The following is a 13,029-nucleotide window of genomic DNA, read 5'->3' on the forward strand; positions in this document are numbered from 1 at the left end:
GGTGGTGACCTGGGAAAGCGTCTTGGTGGTGGGGACTGCTGTCACAGCTGCAGTGATTTGGAATGATTCTGGCATTTAGAAGACACGGTGAAAGGGATGCTTACAAAGACAGTAGAGTGGTTTCATAACTTCTAAGTTGATTGACACTCTGCCGAGAGATGAGAAACTGTAGACTGAGATCAAGTAGTTAAGGCCAAGTAGGAGAGCAGAGGTCTTGGTGGAAGCCTACATAGAGCCCCTGATTCCCTGTGGCATAAGAGCACTCAGGGTGGGCAGCAGACCGAGCACCCTGTTTCATAGACTTCCTCACCCCTACTTGATATGTCGGTAGATTTCCTTGCCCCTGTTTTAAAATGGAGGCTTGAAGAGACGATGTAACTCACCTTTCTTCACCCACGTTTCTGACAATTCTGCCTGCCTCCACAGCACTTAACTCTTTCTTCAGATGCCTTTGTGTAGATCCACAGATTCTACAGAAGGAGAAGAAGGGGGGCACCTGGGTGGCTCAGTGGGTTAAAGCCTGTGCCTTCAGCTCAGGTCATGATCTCAGAGTCCTGGGATGAAGCCCCACATCGGGCTCTCTGCTCAGCGGGGAGCCTGCTTCCTTCTCTCTCTCTCTCTCTCTGCCTGCCTCTTTGCCTACTTGTGATCTCGGTCTGTCAAGTAAATAAATAAAATCTTAAAAAAAAAAAAAAAGAAGGAGAAGAAGGACATGACCTTTGGAGGGAATGCTGCTATCTCCTATCTACTGTCTATTCAGCCTCATCCCCTCTTCCCTACAATTTTGACTGCAATTTTTTTCCTTACCAGATTCACATTATTTACCTCAAGAATTTGGTGTTATCTACATAAGAGTAGTGAGTCAAGTCATAAGAAGGCAGTGCAAGATATTCTAGCCCTACTTACAAGAGCCACAAAACCCATTATTAAGGAAAAAATGTTCACACTAAATACTGAAGCAAGTTTTCCTTGTCCTTGAGTGTACCTGTAGCTGTGTGGTGTGTGTGTCCAGCAAGAGAAAGGTAAGCAGCTATTTTATTTGTGTAAATATTTGTGTAAATATATAGTATTTGTGTAATATCATATGTTTTGTGTGAATAGTATTTGTGTAAATATATAAATAGGAGTAGTTTTACTCTTCAAGATTAGATAAAACTCAGCCACAGAAAATTGAAATTTTACAGACACGTTCAAGGAAGGGTAGGTAAGGCATCTTAATATGAACATTCCATCCCAGGACCATGGATTCATAATGATCTCTTACATTACATAATGCTAAAAGGTTTGCAAAGAGCTTTCCCATATATTATTTAGTTTTATCCTCACAATAACCCTGTGCCAAGTAGAGCAAGTTTTATTACTCCTAGTTTGCATATGGGGAAGCTGTATTCTTTCACAAACAGAAAAACTGAATGAAGAAATTAATTGAAATGCCCATCTGTTATGGGAAATGTATTTGAAACCTTGCATAAGAGGAACTCAGTTTTTGAAACTACTCACTGTTTTGCCTAGAAACTTTAATTTCTTTCAGAACATTTAATATTTAATGTAATTGCTAATACACTGGAGTCAGTGTTTCCAACCTGCAGAGAACCCTCACGAAAATCTATAATTCCTTTTGCTGCTTATTACACTAAGGATTTAATAAATAAAGTAACAGGAGTGCTTAACATGAATCCTTTTCCTTCAACATTGCTGAAAAATTTAAGTGACATTAATCCTTTTAGATTGCCATGGGCTTAATTAAAAAGGAGAGAGAAAAGAACCAAACTCGGTCATTTAGATCTGATTTATTTGGGAGGTTAATAGGAAGGTGTTATTATTTTTTCCCAGTAGGAATACTTCTATAAAAGTTGCAACGGAAGTGGTGAGAATACAGTTTTAGGGACAGAACTTTGCTTTTTAACAAAGTAGCTCCTTGGAGAATTATTACTTTTATATAGGTGGCAATTCTCTTTTTCCCAATAACACTTTTTGCCTTACGGTCTCTTTTGTTTGACATTAACAGTTAAACAGGGTTTCTTTTGGTTAGTATTGGCTAACTCTGTATTTCCTGTCATCACAACTTAAATAGGTCTCATTCGTACGTACAGCATGTAGCTGGATTCCTTGGTTTCATTACAATATCTCTACGTCAACTGAGTTGTTTGTTTTACTTACATTGTTATGATAATGGATATATTTGGACTCCTTTCTATAATCCTAGTTTGTGCTTTCTATGAATTAGACTCTTTTCTTTCTTGTTTCTCTCCTCCCCTGCCCATCCCCCATCTTTCCTTTTTTTGAATTAATGGAACTTTCCTTGATTCACCTCCACTTCCTTTCTTTTAGTATGTATTCTTAATTTGTCAACTGCTCACCTGACTTAGAAAACTCTAAAGCTATTCTAAATATCTCCGCCACTCTTCAATAAAGCTTTGGTCTTTCCCCCAGATCATCTTCATTCTCTGTTTTCCTTGTCTAGTATGTTAGTTCCTTTTTCCATTTTTCTTCCCTCATTGTTATTTTTACTTAGTGTCTGGTACAGACAATATTTCCTCAGTTTCACTCGTGTTTTTACCACTTACCGTAGTAAAAATGATTTCCGCAGACCACTTCTTCTTTCTGAGTCCAATTTCCTTCTTTCTTTTGTGGTTTTTTGGTTTTTTGAGGCTCAGTCTTCATCTGAAAAACATTTTCATTTCACCCTTGTTTTTTAGTAATTCTTTAGTTGGACACTAAATCCTAGGTTGCCCCTCTTTTCTCTCAACATGTTGGTAATAGAATTCCATTTTCTCCTGGTCTTTATTGTTGTTGAGAAGTGTTATCGGTCCAAGGAATCTGACTGTTCTCCTGGATTGCTTTTAAGACTTATTCATCTTTAATACTTCATTGTGTGTGCGTATGTGTTTTAAAATTTAATTGTTCGAGATAATTGTGGTTTTTGAATAAAAAAATTCATGTCTTTCCTCAATTCTGAAAACTACTGAGTCATTAACTTTTTGCTTTTTTTTTTTTTTTTTTTACTACTGTTTCTGTCTTTCCATTGCCTCTTGTGCTTTCTGACTCTGATTAGAAAGAAGTTGAGGGGCACCTGGGTGGGTCAGTCAGTGGAGCATACAACTCTTGATCTCGGGGTTGTAAGTTTGAGCCCCATGTTGAGTATACAGATTACTTTAAAAAATAGAATCTTTAAAAAAGAAAAGAAAGAAACATTGTGAACATTCTTGTTTGTTCCTTCTCATTCCTTCATCTCTTAATCTCTCTTTCATATTTTCGATTCCCTTTCTCTTTCTGCTACAGTCTAATGAGTTTCTTTAGAGATATTTTTTGGTTCATTAATTCTCTCTTTAGCTGCTTTTAAGTTTTTGTTTAATTGGTTCATTGAGGGTTATTTGTTTTGTTTTTGGCACATAAGCAACACACATTTATTTCTCATTATTCTGGAGGCTGGGAAGTTCAAGATCTAGGTGCTGGCAGATTCAGTGTCTGGGACGGGCCCACTTCCTGGTTCATAGACAGCCATCTTCTTGTTATAACCTTACTTGATGAAAGAGTCAAGGGGTGCTCTGGCACCTCTTTTTAAAAGGGCTTCACTCTTGTAACCTAATCACATCTTAAAAGCCCCACCTCCAAATATCATCACATTGGAAATTAGGTTTCAATATATGAATTTGGGTGGTGGGGGGATACAAATTTTCAGTCTGCAATACTCCCCATTATCTGCTTCCTTTTCCCCACCAGCCCTATAGACAACCACTTTACTTTCTGTATTTATACATTTGCCTATTGTGGACATTTAATTCATTGAGGTTTTTTTGTTGTTGTTTTGTTTTTTTGTTTTTACAATGACTTGGGTTTTCATTTCTAGAAGTTCCTTTTGGGTTTCTTTTCCTTTTTTAAAAGAGTGATTTATTTATTTGAGAGGGAGAGAGAGAAAGAACATGGACAGGAGGGAGGAGCAGAGGGAAAGGAAGAATCAGATTCCCCATTCAGCAGGGAGCCCAACGTGGGACTCAATCCCAGGACCCCAGGAAATGACCTGAGCTGATGGCAGATGCTTAAATGACTGAGCCACCCAGGTGCTCCTCTATTTTCAATTTCTTGTGTGAGCTGGACTCAGTAAGATATGAACAGAACATAAATTTAATCTTTCCCCAGCTACCCATTTAAATCCAATATATAACCTGGCCTTTTTCTTGCCTTTTGGGTGAAATCTCAGGCAAGTCTCATAAATGTTCTAGTTATTATTAGATAATCAGGCATTCTGGGATTAGTTTTAGAAGAAAGAATAGCCTTATTTCAATAATTATGATGTCCTACCTGGTATAATAATTAAATTTCTGAATTTCATTTAAAGTCAAAATTTCTCTCCTTCTAAGGCTTGTGTTTTCCCAGCTGGAAAACCTGAAGTAGGAGAGGGAATCCTGGTTGTCCTTGGTCTTCTTCTTCCTACCTGTATCCCTCTACCCAATTGTCTTAGTTTCTAACCTCGCAGGAGCTAGCCAGGAGGAATACAAGCAAGGAGACATTCGTATATGGCTGATGCTATCTTGTCTGGATTTGGAACTCTCTGGATAGAAAATATTCAATAGTGGTTTCTTTCTCTCACAGGACTTTTCTGGCTTTCTCAGAGATGACTCATTTTCCCAAACCCCCTGCCTCCCAAAACCCTTAGGAAAAGATAGCTACAATTTCCAGGCGTGGGCGAAGCCTTACTTATAGCCAACTGCTTACTTTCCCAGTCTTGGTCCGGGAGCTCTCATCGTACACCCCCAGGGACTACTTTGCTCAAGCAAAATCCCCTTCAAACCAGCCTGAGACTGACAGCACATTGTATGGATCTTGTTTGATTCACAGAAACACCAACTCTGTGCTGCCTTGGGTGAGAGTGCATTGAGCTCCCAGTGTGGCCCTCTTTCCTCCTCTGTGCTACCCGCAGGGTGACTTGGACACAGTTCCTCATTCCAGTCCAGATGCTCACGCAAAATCTAAGATAGTGTCTCTCAACCCTTAATGTACATACCAGTCCACTGGAGAATACTGTTAAAATGCAGATTCTGGCTCAGTGAGTCTGGGCTGGAGTTAAGATTCTGCATTTCTCACAAGCTCCCAGGTGATGTCCATGATAATGATCTGTGGACCACAGTTTGATGGTCTAGGGCATATATGTCAAGTTCACTGACTGGTGTTCTCATTTGCTTGAGATGGGGAGGAAGCACCTTAGTCCTTTACCTGAAGTCAGAGGACAGAAAACTGTCCTTACTGCTCAGTAACATTTTCCAAAGAAACCCCCTTGTTTGACCTCTTCCACTTTCACTCTCTTGTAGGTTGTAGGGGACAGACTGCCCATGTTGGAAGAAACAGTTTTACAGTGTTTATACGTTGTGCAACTGGGGTCTAGCATGTCATCTTAGACTACAAGGTTCTGCTGTCTATTTTGTTTTGGGCACTTGAGGCTTCAGTCAAATCTGAAAAGGAGAGAAAGCCATTAAAGCAACTTATTAGAATCATTATATATTTTATTAGCTTAAAATTTATGCTATGGAAATTTAAAAATATATCCAAATATAGAGAGAGTCATAATTTAGTACAGATTTTCAGTGTGAAGATCACTGGTTTTTGAGAAACCAGGATATAGAATGTTTTACCCCCAGAAGTTCTCTTGAGCTCCTTTCCAATGAATCCTGTGACTCTGATTTCTATCACCATACCTTGGTTTTGTTTGTTTAAACTTCATATAATTGGAATCATATTCCATGTCTGAAATCTTTCATGCAACCTGATGCTTTTTATGTTCTTCTCAGTTGTTGCTATGTCAATAGTTCATTATTATTTTTATTGTGAAGTAGAATTCCATTATATAGTTATATAAAAATGTGTTCCTTCATCTGTTGAGAGACATTTGTGTTATTTCTAGTTTTTAGCTATTACAAATAAAACTGCTTTGAGTACTACTATAAAAGTCTTTTGGTGGACATATGTTCTTATTTTTCTTGAGTAAATAATTACAATTGGAATTGCAGAGTCATAGAGCAGGTGTATGTTTAAACGTATACGAAACAGCCAAACAGGTTTTCAAAATGGTCATACATTTTATACTCCTATTGGCAATATACAAGACTCCCAGTTGTCTCACTTTTTGCCATATTTGGTATTTTTAATCTTTTTATATTAGTCATTATGTGTATACAATGATAAATCCTGGCAGTTTTAATTCGGGTTTTGCTGTTGACTTTTAATTATCTTTTCATGTGCTTATTACCTATTTCACTTATATTCTTCTGTGAAGTATCTGTTCTAATAGTGTGTGCATTTAACAATTTTTTTATTATTGATTTTTAGGAGATCTTTGTGTATTTCAGATGCAAGTCCTTTGTCAAATTCTTGTGAAACAAGTATTTTTTCCCAGTCTATAGATTATATTATATTTTCATTTTCTTAATGATGTCTTTTGAGAAGAAGTTATAATTCTGAAGTCTAATTTGTTATTTTTTTTTCTTTTCTGTTAGTGCTCTTTGTTTCCTGGCTAATAGATGTTTACCTCTATTAGTATAATTTCCTATAGTTTCTTCTAGAAGCTTTATAATTTTAACTTTTTTGGATAGGTCTGTGATTCATTTTGAAATAAGTTTTTGGCATTAGATTAAGGTTGAAGTCCGTTTTCTTTCCACATAGATACCTAGCTGTTCTGGGGCCATTTGTTGAAAGACTGTGCTTTCTCCACTGAATTACCCTGACTCTAGTTGAAAATCAATTTGCCGTGTGTGTTGTGACCTGCTTGTGGGCTCTATTCTGTCCCACTGACCTACTCCTTATCCAATCCTGCATCACTGTCATGCTATCTTAATTACTGTAACTTAATATTCTTGAAATCAAATAATGTAGGTCCTCCAACTTTGATCTTTTTAGAAATTGTTTTGGTCATTTTAGGTCCTTTGCTTTCTCATATAAATTAAGAATCAGCTTTTCAATGTCTATCAAAAAAAGCCTAGTAGGATTTTAATTGGGATAGCATTGATTATAAAGATTAAACAGGGGGAATGGGAGAGGAGTCAAGATGGCGGAGAAGTAGCAGGCTGAGACTACTTCGGGTAGCGGGAGATCAGCTAAATAGCTTATCTAAAGATTGCAAACACCTACAAATCCAACGGGAGATTGAAGAGAAGAAGAACAGCAATTCCAGAAACAGAAAATCAACCACTTTCTGCAAGGTAGGACTGGCGGAGAAGTGAATCCAAAGCGACGGGAAGATAGACCGCGGGGGGAGGGGCCGGCTCCCGGCGAGCGGCGGAGCAACGGAGCAAAATCAGGACTTTTAAAAGTCTGTTCCGCTGAGGGACATCGCTCCAGAGGCTTAACTGGGGTGAAGCCCAGGCGGGGTCAGCGCGGCCTCAGGTCCCGCAGGATCGCAGAAGGATCGGGGGTGTCTCAGTGTCGCAGAGCTTACCGGTATTAGAACGGGGAAGCCGGCTGCAGAGACAGAGCCGAGGAGTGACTCTCAGCTCAGGGTTGCCTTGAACCGGTCGCAGGCTCGGTCAGCTCGGAGCGCGGCCCGAGGCCAGGGTGACGAGAGTCATTTGGCACTGTTCTCTGAGGGCGCGCTGAGGAGTGGGGCCCCGGGCTCTCGGCTCCTCCGGGCCGGAGACCGGGAGGCCGCCATCTTTATTCCCGTCCTCCGGACTCTACGGAAAGCGCTCAGGGAACAAAAGCTCCCGAAAGCGAACCCGAGCGGATGACTCAGCGCGGCCCCGGGTAAGGGCGGTGCAACTCCGCCTGGGGCAAAGACGCTTGAGAATCACTACAACGGGCCCCTCCCCCAGAAGATCTACGGGAAACCCAGCCAGGACCAAGTTCACCTACCAAGGAGAACAGCGGAATTCCAGAGGAGAAGAAAGCAAAGCACGGAACTCATGGCTTTCTCCCCATGATTTTTTAGCCTTGCAGTTAATTTAATTTTTTTTTCTTTTTCAATTTTTTTTTCTTTTTCTCTTCTTCTGCTAAATTTTTTTTAACTTTTACCATTTTCTTTTTTTTAACGTTTTTTAAATAGTTTATCTAATATATATATATTTTTTCCTCTTTTTATATTTTTTTCTTTATCGGCTTTCTTTTTTTTAATAGTTTTTTTTTTTTTTTTCTTTCTTTCTGAACCCCTTTTTATCCCCTTTCTCCCCCCTCACAATTCAGGATCTCTTCTGATTTGGCTAAAGCATATTTTCCTGGGGTTGTTGCCACCCTTTTAGTATTTTACTTGCTCCTTCATAAACTCTTATCTGGACAAAATGACAAGGCGGAAAAATTCACAACAAAAAAAAGAACAAGAGGCAATACCAAAGGCTAGGGACCTAATCAATACAGACATTGGTAATATGTCAGATATAGAGTTCAGAATGATGATTCTCAAGGTTCTAGCCGGGCTTGAAAAAGGCATGGAAGATATTAAAGCAACCCTCTCGGGAGATATAAAAGCCCTTTCTGGAGAAATAAAAGAACTAAAATCTAACCAAGTTGAAATCAAAAAAGCTATTAATGAGGTGCAATCAAAAATGGAGGCTCTCACTGCTAGGATAAATGAGGCAGAAGAAAGAATTAGCGATATAGAAGACCAAATGACAGAGAATAAAGAAGCTGAGCAAAAGAGGGACAAACAGCTACTGGACCATGAGGGGAGAATTCGAGAGATAAGTGACACCATAAGACGAAACAACATTAGAATAATTGGGATTCCAGAAGAAGAGGAAACAGAGAGGGGAGCAGAAGGTATATTGGAGAGAATTATTGGAGAGAATTTCCCCAATATGGCAAAGGGAACAAGCATCAAAATCCAGGAGGTTCAGAGAACCCCCCTCAAAATCAATAAGAATAGGTCTACACCCCGTCACCTAATAGTAAAATTGACAAGTCTTAGTGACAAAGAAAAGATCCTGAAAGCAGCCCGGGAAAAGAAGTCTGTAACGTACAATGGTAAAAATATTAGATTGGCAGCAGACTTATCCACAGAGACCTGGCAGGCCAGAAAGAGCTGGCATGATATATTCAGAGTACTAAATGAGAAAAACATGCAGCCAAGAATACTATATCCAGCTAGGCTATCATTGAAAATAGACAGAGAGATTAAAAGCTTCCAGGACAAACAAAAACTGAAAGAATTTGCAAATACCAAACCAGCTCTACAGGAAATATTGAAAGGGGTCCTCTAAGCAAAGAGAGACCCTCAAAGTAGTAGATCAGAAAGAAACAGAGACAATATACAATAACAGTCACCTTACAGGCAATACAATGGCACTAAATTCATATCTCTCAATACTTACCCTGAATGTTAATGGGCTAAATGCCCCAATCAAAAGACACAGGGTATCAGAATGGATAAAAAAACAAAAACCATCTATATGTTGCCTACAAGAAACTCATCTTACACCCGAAGACACCTCCAGGTTTAAAGTGAGGGGGTGGAAAAGAATTTACCATGCTAATGGACATCAGAAGAAAGCAGGAGTGGCAATCCTTATATCAGATCAATTAGATTTTAAGCCAAAGATTATAATAAGAGATGAGGAAGGACACTATATCATACTCAAAGGAACTGTCCAACAAGAAGATCTAACAATTTTAAATATCTATGCCCCTAACGTGGGAGCAGCCAACTATATAAACCAATTAATAACAAAATCAAAGAAACACATCGACAAGAATACAATCATAGTAGGGGATTTTAACACTCCCCTCACTGAAATGGACAGATCATCCAAGCAAAAGATCAACAAGGAAATCAAGGCCTTAAATGACACACTGGACCAGATGGACATCACAGATATATTCAGAACATTTCATCCCAAAGCAACAGAATACACATTCTTCTCTAGTGCACATGGAACGTTCTCCAGAATAGATCACATTCTTGGTCCTAAATCAAGTCTCAACCGGTATCAAAAGATTGGGATCATTCCCTGCATATTTTCAGACCACAATGCTCTAAAGCTAGAACTCAATAACAAGAGGAAATTTGGAAAGAACCCAAATACATGGAGACTAAACAGCATCCTTCTAAAGAATGAATGGGTCAACCAGGAAATCAAAGAAGAATTGAAAAAAATTATGGAAACAAATGATAATGAAAACACAACAGTTCAGAATCTGTGGGACACAACAAAGGCAGTCCTGAGAGGAAAATATATAGCGGTACAAGCCTTTCTCAAGAAACAAGAAAGGTCTCAGGTACACAACCTAACCCTACACCTAAAGGAGCTGGAGAAAGAACAAGAAAGAAACCCTAAACCCAGCAGGAGAAGAGAAATCATAAAGATCAGAGCAGAAATCAATGAAATAGAAACCAAAAAAACAATAGAACAAATCAACGAAACTAGGAGCTGGTTCTTTGAAAGAATTAATAAGATTGATAAACCCCTGGCCAGACTTATCAAAAAGAAAAGAGAGAGGACCCAAATAAATAAAATCATGAATGAAAGAGGAGAGATCACAACGAACACCAAAGAAATACAGACAATTATAAGAACATACTATGAGCAACTCTACGCCAACAAATTTGACAATCTGGAAGAAATGGATGCATTCCTAGAGACATATAAACTACCACAACTGAACCAGGAAGAAATAGAAAGCCTGAACAGACCCATAACCAGTAAGGAGATTGAAACAGTCATCAAAAATCTCCAAACAAACAAAAGCCCAGGGCCAGACGGCTTCCCGGGGGAATTCTACCAAACATTTAAAGAAGAACTAATTCCTATTCTCCTGAAACTGTTCCAAAAAATAGCAATAGAAGGAAAACTTCCAAACTCATTTTATGAGGCCAGCATCACCTTGATCCCAAAACCAGACAAGGATCCCAACAAAAAAGAGAACTACAGACCAATATCCTTGATGAACACAGATGCAAAAATTCTCGCCAAAATACTAGCCAATAGGATTCAACAGTACGTTAAAAGGATTATTCACCACGACCAAGTGGGATTTATTCCAGGGCTGCAAGGCTGGTTCAACATCCGCAAATCAATCAATGTGATACAACACATTAATAAAAGAAAGAACAAGAACCATATGATACTCTCCATAGATGCTGAAAAAAGCATTTGACAAAGTACAGCATCCCTTCCTGATCAAAACTCTTCAAAGTGTAGGGATAGACGGCACATACCTCAATATTATCAAAGCCATCTATGAAAAACCCACCGCAAATATCATTCTCAATGGAGAAAAACTGAAAGCTTTTCCGCTAAGGTCAGGAACACGACAGGGATGTCCGTTATCACCACTGCTATTCAACATAGTACTAGAAGTCCTAGCCTCAGCAATCAGACAACAAAAGGAAATTAAAGGCATCCAAATCGGCAAAGAAGAAGTCAAACTATCACTCTTCGCAGATGATATGATACTCTATGTGGAAAACCCAAAAGACTCCACTCCAAAACTGCTAGAACTTGTCCAGGAATTCAGTAAAGTGTCAGGATATAAAATCAATGCACAGAAATCAGTTGCATTTCTCTACACCAACAACAAGACAGAAGAAAGAGAAATGAAGGAGTCCATCCCATTTACAATTGCACCCAAAACTATAAGATACCTAGGAATAAACCTAACCAAAGAGACTAAGAATCTATACTCAGAAAACTATAAAGTACTCATGAAAGAAATTGAGGAAGACACAAAGAAATGGAAAAATGTTCCATGCTCCTGGATTGGAAGAATAAATATTGTGAAAATGTCTATGCTACCTAAAGCAATCTACACATTTAATGCAATTCCTATCAAAGTACCATCCATTTTTTTCAAAGAAATGGAACAAATCATCCTAAAATTTATATGGAACCAGAAAAGACCTCGAATAGCCAAAGGAATATTGAAAAAGAAAGCCAAAGTTGGTGGCATCACAATTCCGGACTTCAAGCTCTATTACAAAGCTGTCATCATCAAGACAGCATGGTACTGGCACAAAAACAGACACATAGATCAATGGAACAGAATAGAGAGCCCAGAAATGGACCCTCAACTCTATGGTCAACTCATCTTCGACAAAGCAGGAAAGAATGTCCAATGGAACAAAGACAGCCTCTTCAATAAATGGTGTTGGGAAAATTGGACAGCCACATGCAGAAAAATGAAATTGGATCATTTCCTTACACCACACACGAAAATAGACTCAAAATGGATGAAGGATCTCAATGTGAGAAAGGAATCCATCAAAATCCTCGAGGAGAACACAGGCAGCAACCTCTTCGACCTCAGCCGCAGCAACATCTTCCTAGGAACATCACCAAAGGCAAGGGAAGCAAGGACAAAAATGAACTTTTGGGACTTCATCAAGATCAAAAGCTTTTGCACAGCAAAGGAAACAGTTAAAAAAACCAAAAGACAACTGACAGAATGGGAGAAGATATTTGCAAATGACATATCAGATAAAGGGCTAGTGTCCAAAATCTATAAAGAACTTAGCAAACTCAACACCCAAAGAACAAAGAATCCAATCAAGAAATGGGCAGAGGACATGAACAGACATTTCTGCAAAGAAGACATCCAGATGGCCAACAGACACATGAAAAAGTGCTCCATATCACTCGGCATCAGGGAAATACAAATCAAAACCACCATGAGATATCACCTCACACCAGTCAGAATGGCTAAAATTAACAAGTCAGGAAATGACAGATGCTGGCGAGGATTCGGAGAAAGGGGAACCCTCCTACACTGTTGGTGGGAATGCAAGCTGGTGCAACCACTCTGGAAAACAGCATGGAGGTTCCTCAAAATGTTGAAAATAGAACTACCCTATGACCCTGCAATTGCACTGCTGGGTATTTACCCTAAAGATACAAACATAGTGATCCGAAGGGGCACATGCACCCGAATGTTTATAGCAGCAATGTCTACAATAGCCAAACTATGGAAAGAACCTAGATGTCCATCAACAGACGAATGGATAAAGAAGATGTGGTATATATACACAATGGAATACTATGCAGCCATCAAAAGAAATGAAATCTTGCCATTTGCGACGACGTGGATGGAACTAGAGGGTATCATGCTTAGCGA

At 39.0% G+C, this 13,029-nt stretch overlaps 1 protein-coding gene across 5 annotated transcripts in view; it reads left to right on the forward strand.

Moving 5' to 3' along the window:
• Window positions 1-843: 843 nt before the first annotated feature.
• LPAR3 (lysophosphatidic acid receptor 3) overlaps window positions 844-13,029 on the forward strand; it is a 104,648-nt gene continuing 92,462 nt past the window's right edge. For all 5 annotated transcript variants that reach the window (XM_047728017.1, XM_047728018.1, XM_047728020.1 and 2 more), the window contains exon 1: window positions 844-1,022. The gene's annotated coding sequence lies outside the window, so the exon portion shown is untranslated. The remainder of the gene's footprint in view (window positions 1,023-13,029) is intronic.

The sequence above is a fragment of the Lutra lutra genome, chromosome 4 (assembly GCF_902655055.1).
Source record: "Lutra lutra chromosome 4, mLutLut1.2, whole genome shotgun sequence".
Classification (NCBI taxonomy): Eukaryota; Metazoa; Chordata; class Mammalia; order Carnivora; family Mustelidae; genus Lutra; species Lutra lutra.